Source organism: Oryx dammah, unplaced genomic scaffold, assembly GCF_014754425.2.
Source record: "Oryx dammah isolate SB20612 unplaced genomic scaffold, SCBI_Odam_1.1 HiC_scaffold_6, whole genome shotgun sequence".
Lineage (NCBI taxonomy): Eukaryota > Metazoa > Chordata > Mammalia > Artiodactyla > Bovidae > Oryx > Oryx dammah.
The window spans coordinates 25,143,215-25,152,395 of record NW_024070190.1 but is presented as its reverse complement, the minus strand read 5'-3'; the positions used below and the strand labels follow the sequence as shown (position 1 = coordinate 25,152,395).

The 9,181-nt window shown below is 59.3% G+C and overlaps 1 protein-coding gene across 6 annotated transcripts in view; it reads left to right on the top strand.

Annotated features, from left to right (window-relative positions):
* Positions 1–2,022: 2,022 nt before the first annotated feature.
* The window catches only part of ZMIZ1 (zinc finger MIZ-type containing 1), a 243,110-nt gene continuing 235,951 nt past the window's right edge, over positions 2,023–9,181 (top strand). For all 6 annotated transcript variants that reach the window (XM_040242620.1, XM_040242615.1, XM_040242618.1 and 3 more), the window contains exon 1: positions 2,023–3,974. The gene's annotated coding sequence lies outside the window, so the exon portion shown is untranslated. The remainder of the gene's footprint in view (positions 3,975–9,181) is intronic.

Below are 9,181 nucleotides of genomic sequence, written 5' to 3'. Positions count from 1 at the left end.
TCCATCTTCCAGCTCCCAGTGGCCGGGAAGTGAAAGTACCATCTTCTCTGCTCACCCCAGGCCTCTAGGCCCACAGAGGCCAAGGCCATGAAGGTGGGGGTTCAGAACACACAGTCCCCAAAGAGGCCTGATTACCATCATGAAACCCTGATCTTGGTTTACAGAGGCCCAGAGAGGGCTAGCTACTTGCCCCAGGGTCACACAGAGAGACTAGGGATGAGGATGTAGAGCTGGGACTGAGAGACCAGCAGGAAACTTTGTTAATGAGGACCTGAGTTCAACTCATGCTGCCTTTGGACAAGTCCCTCACAGTGCAGTTTAATAGCACCTAACTCAAGGCAATGTGAGAATTCAATGAACTCATGCCTCAGAGGCCCTCAGCACGCTACCTAGCACACAGTAGACACATACTAAGTCACAGCATCTTCCAAGAGCCCATATGGATCCAACATGCCTTATTATTTCTCAAAATTGGAATAGGGACAGCAAGTGTCTGAGTCTCAAGAACTAAAGCCCAGGGTCCTCAAGAGGCTAGGGTAGACTCAAGGCTGAGGTGAGATTTCTTAGAGTTGCTGCCATCAAATGCCATGCTTGCCCAGCTGGGAAGAGCTGAGATTACCCCTGGCTCCATGCTATAGAGAGCTGGGCCCGCTTTGGGTGCTGGGCTTGGCTCCTCTGTCCTCTTCAGTCACTCCCTAGTTTCCAGATGCAAAAGGAACTGGCAAGGGAGGTGGAAGGGGGAGTTCTTCTGGACAGGGCTTTTGAACATGAGTGGTCACCCCTCAGGTCACCTGCATCCCCCACTTTTTAGAAGTAGCTATACTTTGTCATGTGCTAAGAGATTTAGACAAAATATTTAGAGAAGTGACTGAATAACCTGACGGAGGTGGTCATCAAAGCAATAGGAACTGGCCTAGTTCTTAGCTGGGGCTTGATTCTTGCCCTTCAGGTTCTTAAACACCCAGAAACTCCGTCCTAAGGTTTTGGACCTGGGGTAGGGATGGCTTTCTGACTGCTGCAATGCTATAGATTTGGGGAGGCAGGGTGAAGGGGTGGTGGAAGGAAGGCAGCTGTTGCTCCAGCCACCTTTCATCAAGTGAATCACCTTTTCAGCACCTTTCAGCACCGGGTCAGGCCTTCAAGGGTTTCTCAGCTTACTCCCATTTCCCAACTTAAGGAACCCAGGCCACCTTGATGATGAGGGGTTGGGGTGCCCTCCCACAGGAATGTACTGGGACCGTCCTCCCTGGTGTCCCTAGAGGTCTCAAAGGTTTTCAGACCATCCCCCATCCCCAGAGCTGCTCAGCGGACACCTGTGTGAGAGCAGAAGCAAAGTAGCTGCCTGATAACAGCCCATGTGACAAGTGGAAAGACTAAGGCCCAGAAAGGGGTACCTAATGGCTCCTACAGGGAGGCAGAATTTCCCATGGGAAGATCAAGCAGGCTCCCGGCATTCTCCCTTCTCCTCCCACCCCCAGCCCTGTGGACCTGAGCTGCAGTCCTCTGAGCTCTCAGGAATCCAGGCTGAGTTTGCTGGCTGCCAGAATACCGTAGCCTTGAAAATGAATTCAGGGCTGGCAAATTCATTTTGCCTCTTCTCCCTCCGGTGGTGGAAGGAATGATCTCGCCGGCCCTGAAGGAGTTCAAGCCGAGGTCAGAGAAACCCTCTGAAGGATGTTCTAAAAAGAGGGTTGAGGGGGATGGTACTCCGGCCTGCTCCCTCGTTGGACCAGGGTCCGCGCTGATCCCTGTTCAGGAGGCCTGGGGCCATCCTCGAATCTGCGTGGCACGTCGGCTCTCCCGAGCGGGCCTCGTCAATCAGGCAGCAGCCCTAGCCGGGCCAGTACGTCTTCCGCTAGTCTCAGGCCCCCGGGGAGACCCCCGCCTCTGCTCTCTCCGGGCGCCCGCCTCCCCCCACCCCGCCCCCAGCGGCGGTGTCATTGTTCTCTGACGTCACGCAGAGGCCCCGCCCCTCGACCCCCATCCCGGCTCCCGGGCTCCGGCTCCTGGCGCCCGAGACCCAGCAGCCTCTAAAGCCCCGGCCGAGCAAGGCTCCCCCCGCGGCCCGGCCGGGGCTGCGCCCCCTTGCGCTCTCCCCAACTTGCCTTTGTTATTCCAGCTCCCTTCCTCGCCTCGCCTCCAACACCGCGGCGGATTGGAAAACGCGGAGCGCGGAACTGCCACTACACCTGGAATCCGAAGCCGGCGCCGGGCCGAAGCCTCCCCAGCTGGCGCGGGGAGGGGAGTGCGCGCGTGCGCGCGTGTTTGTGTCCAACCCGGGCTGCGCGGGCGCTGATTATGATTTGGGACTGAGGGTACCGCAGATCATGAGTAGGGGGGCTGAGGGGAAGGGTTATGGAAAAGGACGTGGAAGGATGTGTTTGCATGTGTACCTGAATGTGAGGATTTAGTGCACAGGGAGATGTTTTGTTTTTTGAGTGTATGTGGATTTGTACAGTGGTGTGTGCGTGCTTGCCATGTACACTGGCATATTTGTGAGCGCAAGTGTACGTGTGTGTGGGTGCGTGTGCGTGTGGAAGCGTGTTAGTAATACTGAGTGTGGGTGCAAACGTGTGCCGTTTGGGTAGGAGTTTCCGTGTGAGGGGCAGCGGATGTGAGCTGAAGTAGGTGCACCCTTAGATGCTCTCAAGGGTGGGTCTGCCTGGGGAACCCCGCGAGCGGCTGTATCCAACTACACCTTGTGAGTGCCGTCATTCTCCCCGACTCCTGGGACAGTGCACAGCCCTAAGCCGGAATCCTGAGCCACCGCTCCCTTCTCGCCCGCCCACCCCCAGCCCCCGCCGCCCACCGCCCGCGCACTTTGGGCCTGGGATGTTCCCCGCGGGGCCTTGGGGAATCCAAGCGCTTTTGGACCGCACAGGGTGCGGGGACAGACCTTGCGCACCGCTTCTACCCGGCGCTCCAGCCTCCTCCAACATTGCCTTTGGTGGGAGGGGGCTGGCGTCCTCTGCTCCCCCCACCCGCCAGCCCCCGGGCTTTAGGAGCAACCCGAAAGCCTTCTCCAGCGGAAGGCTTTGGCAATCTCGTTAGCAACTCGCTCAGCCCGAGTACTGGTACCTGACAGCTTTCGCAGCCCCAAGCGCACTCCTGTCGGGGGCGTGAGAGCAAAGCGGGGGACACTCCGGTGAGACTGGTGATTTCAGCCTCCTTCCCAGTGTGAACACATCTTAGGTTCAGCATTTCTCTCCTGCTCCAAACTTGCTGGGGCAGCTGGGGGTGAGGTCGCAGTTAGGGAGGGGGTGGGTGGGAGCTTCCAGAGAGCAGTGGAGGGGAGAGAAGGAGGTGGGTGGGAGTAGGGGAGTGGGTGACGCACGAAGCCTATCAGAGCCCTAGAGCGGAAAAAGCCTGGAGAGCGCCCAGACCGAGAAGCTCGGAAAAAAGGGAGAAAAAGAGGGAAAGGAAAGGGAGAGAAAGAGAGGCGAAAACAGACCGCGCGAGAAAGGCGAGACCGCAGAGAGCGCTAGGCAAGCCGAGCTGAGCGCTGGCGGCGGCGGCGGCGGCGGCGGCGGCGGCGGCGCTGCGCTCCGCTCCTCCCTCCTCCCCCAGTTCCGCACCGGCTTTTGCGGCCGGCCGGCGGCGCGGGGCCCTTTGGAAATAGAATAGCCAATGTAATCTGACACTTCAACTTGCTCGGCTCCGGGCGAGTTGATTCACTTACTCACCCCCTAACGCCGAGTTCCTTTTCACTGTCTGTGGACATTAAAAAAGCGAGCGGCGGCGGGCGCCCGGGAGAGCGATCGGCCAGGCGGCGGGCAGCGACCCGGCGGCCGAGCAAGCGAGCAGCGCCGGCGCAGCGCCGTGACCCCAGCCCCGGTCGGCGCGGAGCAGAAGCCGGCGCGGAGCCCATCTCGGCGCCCTCGCAGCTCCTCCCGGCCGGAGCCGGCCCTGCCGGGCAGCGGTGGCTGTGGCAGCGGCGCGTCCTCCAGCGGCAGCAGCGGCGCTCGCAGCACCGGGTAAGTTTGGGGCCAGACCCTGGCGTCCGCTGGCCCCAGGCCTTCCTCCTGCTCTCCGTGTACTCCTGGGGTGCGATCGTGGAGCGCCGGGTACTGGAGCTTTCTCCCTTTTAGGGTCCGCCGGGACCTGGCGAGCCGGGCGAGTGCCCGGCGGCCGAGCTCCGCTGCGCTTTTCTTGGAGACCCGGGGCCGAGGCCCAGGCGACCGAGGAATGCCCGGCTGCGCGGAGCCGGCTTGGTCTGCGCGCGGGGTTCGGGGCTCTTCGGATGTGCGGGGCGTGAGTGCAGTTGTGCGCGCGCGGACCTGGTGCCCGCCTCCTGCCGGCGCGCCTGCAACCCTGGTTCCGTACACCCGGGGGCCGGGCAGGACCAGGATTCGGGAAGGGAGGGAGAGAAGGACCGGGGTAGGATCACCTCAGTCTCCCTCCTTTCCTTTGGAAAGACGCGAAGTTGTGCGCCTGTGTGTAGGAGAGCCGCCTGGGAAGGCGCCGGATTTCGGGGCGGCAAGGGGTGGTGGTGTTAAGTTGTGCATCTGAATTTCCAGGGGAAACACACTTTTGTAAATGGGAGTGGGGGGCGCGGTTAAGTTGTTTGTGTGCGAATTGCCCGGGGAGACGCGGTGCTCTGTACTAGCGGAGAACGCCAAGGGGTGTGTGAAGGGTCTTCCGGTAGATCTTTAGAAACCCGGGGAGCCTTCAGGCTAAAGCCTGGATGGGGCTGCCCCGACCAGGAGGGGAGCCCAGGGGGAAGATGAGCGTGTGTGTGCGCGCGCGCGTTGCAAATACGAAAGTAATTTCCCCGTGTTCTTTCTTCCTCTCCGTCTCCGGCGGCGGCGGCCCCGGGGGAGTGGGAGGCCGGCAGGGGCGGAGGTTGGGGGGCCGGGCCGGGGCTGGGGCTGGGGCTGGAGCTGGGGTGGGGGGCGGGCTCTGGAAGCTTGATTCACATTCCTGGTGTCTAGGCTGGGGGGAAAACAGTGGGGAGCGCGGCCTCGGCGTCTAGGGCGCGGGCAGCGGGCGCGCGTCGCCCCCTCACCAGGGACATCTGTCCAGGAAGCCAGCCGGGCGAGGAGAGGGCGCGGTGCGGAGGGCAGGCTCCCTGCCCCGGAGCAGCGGGGGCGCGGGCTAGGGGCAGCCGCCTTCCCGGCCATTGTGCGCCAGCAGATTTTCACGGGAGACTGCCCCGGAGCCGCCGGAGAAGGCCGGGAGCCGGCCTCAGCCCCGGGTTTAAAAGACACTCCAGGAATGTAAACAACCCGAGCCGGAGGGCGGGCGGGCGGGGGCGCGCCAGGGCTGCCGGCCGAGGCCCCCCAGCCCTCCCCGGGGGACAGCCGGACGGCAGGGCCGCCCAGCCCGACCCCTCTACCTACCACAAACTTTTTCCTCCCTTGCCTTCCCTTCCCACCTCGCTCCTCCGGCAGGGCACTGAGGGAGGGCCTCTCCGCGGGCGAGGACCCAGGGCGCCTGGCACCCGGCGCCTGACCCCGGAGGGCTGGCGGCCGGGCCCCTGCTTGGGTGTCCAGAGCCCCCGGCTGGCTGCCTGGGAGCCGCAAGCTTCCTGGGCAGGCAGTGCGGAGTAGCTGGGGCTCTGAAAACCTGCCCGCCTGCCCCCCTCCCGCTGCTTCTTCCCCCGCTCTCCCCCTTCTCCTCCCCCCTGACTGCTTTTCCAGTGCCCTGACATGAGGGAGGAAGATTTAACTTGGCAGCCCAAACAAATGTTCTCTCAGAGGTCCTCCAAGAAGCTGGCGGCTGGGCTGGCAGTGTGAGGGCACTGCTCGGCCAGCCTTTTTCTTCCTTCTCTGCCATGGCCATTTGGAGCCCCCTGGGTGGACAGCCCAGGGCACGGGAGAGTAGGGCCCAACCCTTACTGATTTAGAAGGGCAGGGGAAAGCTGCTTCTGGAAGCCCCTGGCTTAGCGTTGGGCAGGAGCTGCCTGGAGCTGCCTCCTGGTGCCAAGGGTTTTCTGGAGGATTTTCTTGAGCAACAGTTTGTCTCCTTGCCGCAACCCCGGGAACAGGGCCTGGTAGACCAGAGGGTTAACCAGTGCCGTCTCCTCCTCCCTCGTGGGTGTGAGGACAGGCTGGTTACACAGGGCAGGGCAGGAGGCCAGAGGCTGTTCCCAGAGGTGCCTGGGTTTGCTTATTATTGTTTCTTGAAGGTAGAGATAAAGAGGCAGGCGCTGTAGCTGGAAAATGGGCAGCCTGGCTGGTGATGAATTCTGACTGGCCTTTGCTGCCATTTGTAGTATGGTCCCGGGAGTTTAAAAGTTGCTCTCAGGGAAGTTTAGATGAGGGAGTAAGCCAGTAACTTTCTCTGTCCTGGCTGCTTTCTGAGGGAGTTCAGACTGGGGGAAATTCCTGGTTTCTCACTTGCCCGATGCCTGGCCCTCGTGGCCCGGTTCGAGAATGCCCCGAGCCTTGTGCTGACCTTTCTGTCTTCAGGTTGGAGATACTGAAGCAGCGCATCAAACAAAAGACACATTGAAAGCCGCAGAGCACGTGTGACTCTGGGGCCAAGGGAGAGCATTTGGAGGGCGAGGGTGCTTTCTTCTGAGTTTTATGTTGTTGCTTGGGTTTTGCTTTACCCAACAGGACAGAAGCATCTCCTGGTCCCAAGTTACGAGGTTATGAAATGCTGTTTTCACATGTAAATCTTAGAACTTTACACTTCGGGAGATTGGTGGTAGTGGTGGCCTGGGTGGGATGATGCAGAGGGGCGGGGAGCAGTTGGGAGCTTTCTCAAGAGTTTTAAATGGTTTTCGGGTTGGGATTTCAGTCATTCGGGTATGGCTCACAGAGAAGAGTTGGGAATAAGTAATTGCTGGACTTATGGGAAACTTTGATAACTAGTCCTCTGTCTGCATAAAAGGATCGCTGGCTTCTTTATGGGGACAAAATGTCCCTTTTTCCTCCTAAGGAAAGGGAGAGGAGGAGGAGCCTCATTCCTTTCTCAGCCAGGAGCAAAGAAAGGTCCAGAGACTTGGGCTTTTCCTCTATCTGTCTTGCTCTCTGTTCTCCCCCCCCACCCCCGCACCACCCCCCCACAACCACACTCCCCTAGTGACAGCATTATCTCCATCCCTGGTCCCCACAGACGTGCCCCAGCCTAGGACAGGTGTCTGCCATTGATGGAATATTGCAGAGACAAGGACCCCACTAAAAGCAGCAGACTTCACTTTTTTCCTGATTGACGGAGATGAGGGTGGGTAAAGAAGGTGGACACTTGGCAGCCTGCTGTGTCCTGAGAGTTTTGTCACAAGAGTCCCCATGTGTGTGAAGTTCTGAGTTCTCTGGCATGGGCCAGCATCCACCAGGCAGCCGTGACTCTCGTCTCACGTGAGATGTTGCTATAAGGAATTCAGGCACCAACAAGTTAATTTCCGGAAGCTTCTCTGGGCACTCTGTCACAGAACCAGGAAGCAGGGCCTGCCAGGTTCTGACTGAGTCCCATACGTTTTCATTCATAACTTTGCTCCCCAGGGCTCTAGCCTGGCTCCTATCACCACCTCATCTTTATGAGGCTCCTTAGGTTTTGTGTGGACAACAAAGGCTGGGCTGCTGTAATTACCCTGAACCCTGCTGCAGCCTTGCCTGGTGACTGTTCTGACCTCTCAGCAGGACACAGTGGCCTCTGTCCACGCCCTCTGGGAGGAGGTGGGGGGCGGCTCTTTATCCCTAGAGCTCTACCCTGATGACAGGGAGAGGCAAAGCCTGCCTAGGCTAGAAGCTCCAGGGGTGATCCTGAGGTTGGACCCTGTGGCCCTCAGGGAAGATGAGAGGCTAAGAAAACCAGTGCTAAAGCACAGGCTCTGAGGAAAGAGTCCAGAAACCTGTCAGGATTATGCAAACATTTCCTATCACCTGAGGAGATAGGGGAAAAGTGTCAGGAGGCTGTAGCTGGCTGGCTGCCTCAGGCTCATAGCTTTACTCAGCTGGGCCTCAGTTTCCACATCTGTAAAATGGGTCCAAAGGCAGGACCACCCCACCCCCAACTCTGATCCCACATGGTTGCTGTGAGGATGAGGCAGATATGGGTGTGAAATCCCTAGACATGTGTCCCCTGAAGGCCTGGCAGGCTGTGGGTGCAGAATGGATGGAGCACCAAGGGGTTAAATTGGAGGCACTAGAAGCATTTGCCAGATACCGCTCTCCCATCCACGCCTCCTGGAAGCTTATTGTCCAGCTTTGGCTTGCTTGCTCCCCATGATAGGGTGTTCACCACCTCTGGGCAGCTTTTGCCTTTAGTGGATAGCTCTGACTGTTGGCATGCTCGGCTGCATACCTTTTGGAAATCAACCCCTCCTGACTCTCGCTGGGCTTAAGGAACTAGGGGTTCTCCAGACCACAGACTCGCACTTTGCTGAATGATCCCAGATTCAATACCAGTGCCCAGGCAGGCCACACTTCCCTGGGGCAAGAGGACACCTTTCAGTTGGCTGCCTCAGCCCTTATTGGGAGCGACCTGTGGGGAGCAGAGGGGCGTCTGTCTTAGGGGCTCACTGTCACTTGTCTGCGTGCCAGCCCTGCCTCCTGGCACTTGCCTTGGATCAGGTAGAAGAAAGGAGATACGTAGCGGGGAGTGGGGTCGGGTCAGGACCCTAGCACCACGGCCGAAGATACTTCCTGAGAGTCCCCAGTGTGAGGACCGTGGCCTGTGAGGGACCCTGAAATGTGTAAGACAGTTCCTGTTCCTTAGGAGCTTCCAGTCCAGCAAGGGCAGGAAGATCAGTCCAAATAAATAATTAACCACCACCGGCTGGCTGCCTGCCATGGGCGCATGATGACAGTAATAACTACAGCCCCTCGCCTTTGTACGGCGCTTGGTGGATTAAGAAGTGCTGTCCAACTTTGCCTAACTCCAAGAGCGGTGGCGGAAGCTAGCTGCTATTTAGAATCAGCCCCATTAGCAGAGAAGAAAACCGAGGTTCAGGGAGGTGAAATGACCCCTGCTGCAGCCAGGACTCAGTGTCAGGCCTTACAGATGGCGAGTGTGTCGGTACCTTCCCAGTATACCAACCAGGCAGGGACAAGGGTGCAGAAAGCCATGTGGACCCCCAGAGTGGGGAACTGGGGACTGAGGTTAAGTAGGAGGAGGTGTGCCCAGGAGGGGTTGGGGAGGCTCACTTGCCCCTCACTTTGGCAGCACATGGCCCACGCCCTGAGCAACTGCGCCCTTTTCTTAGGGCACAGTGTCTTACAGCCAGAGCTTGCTC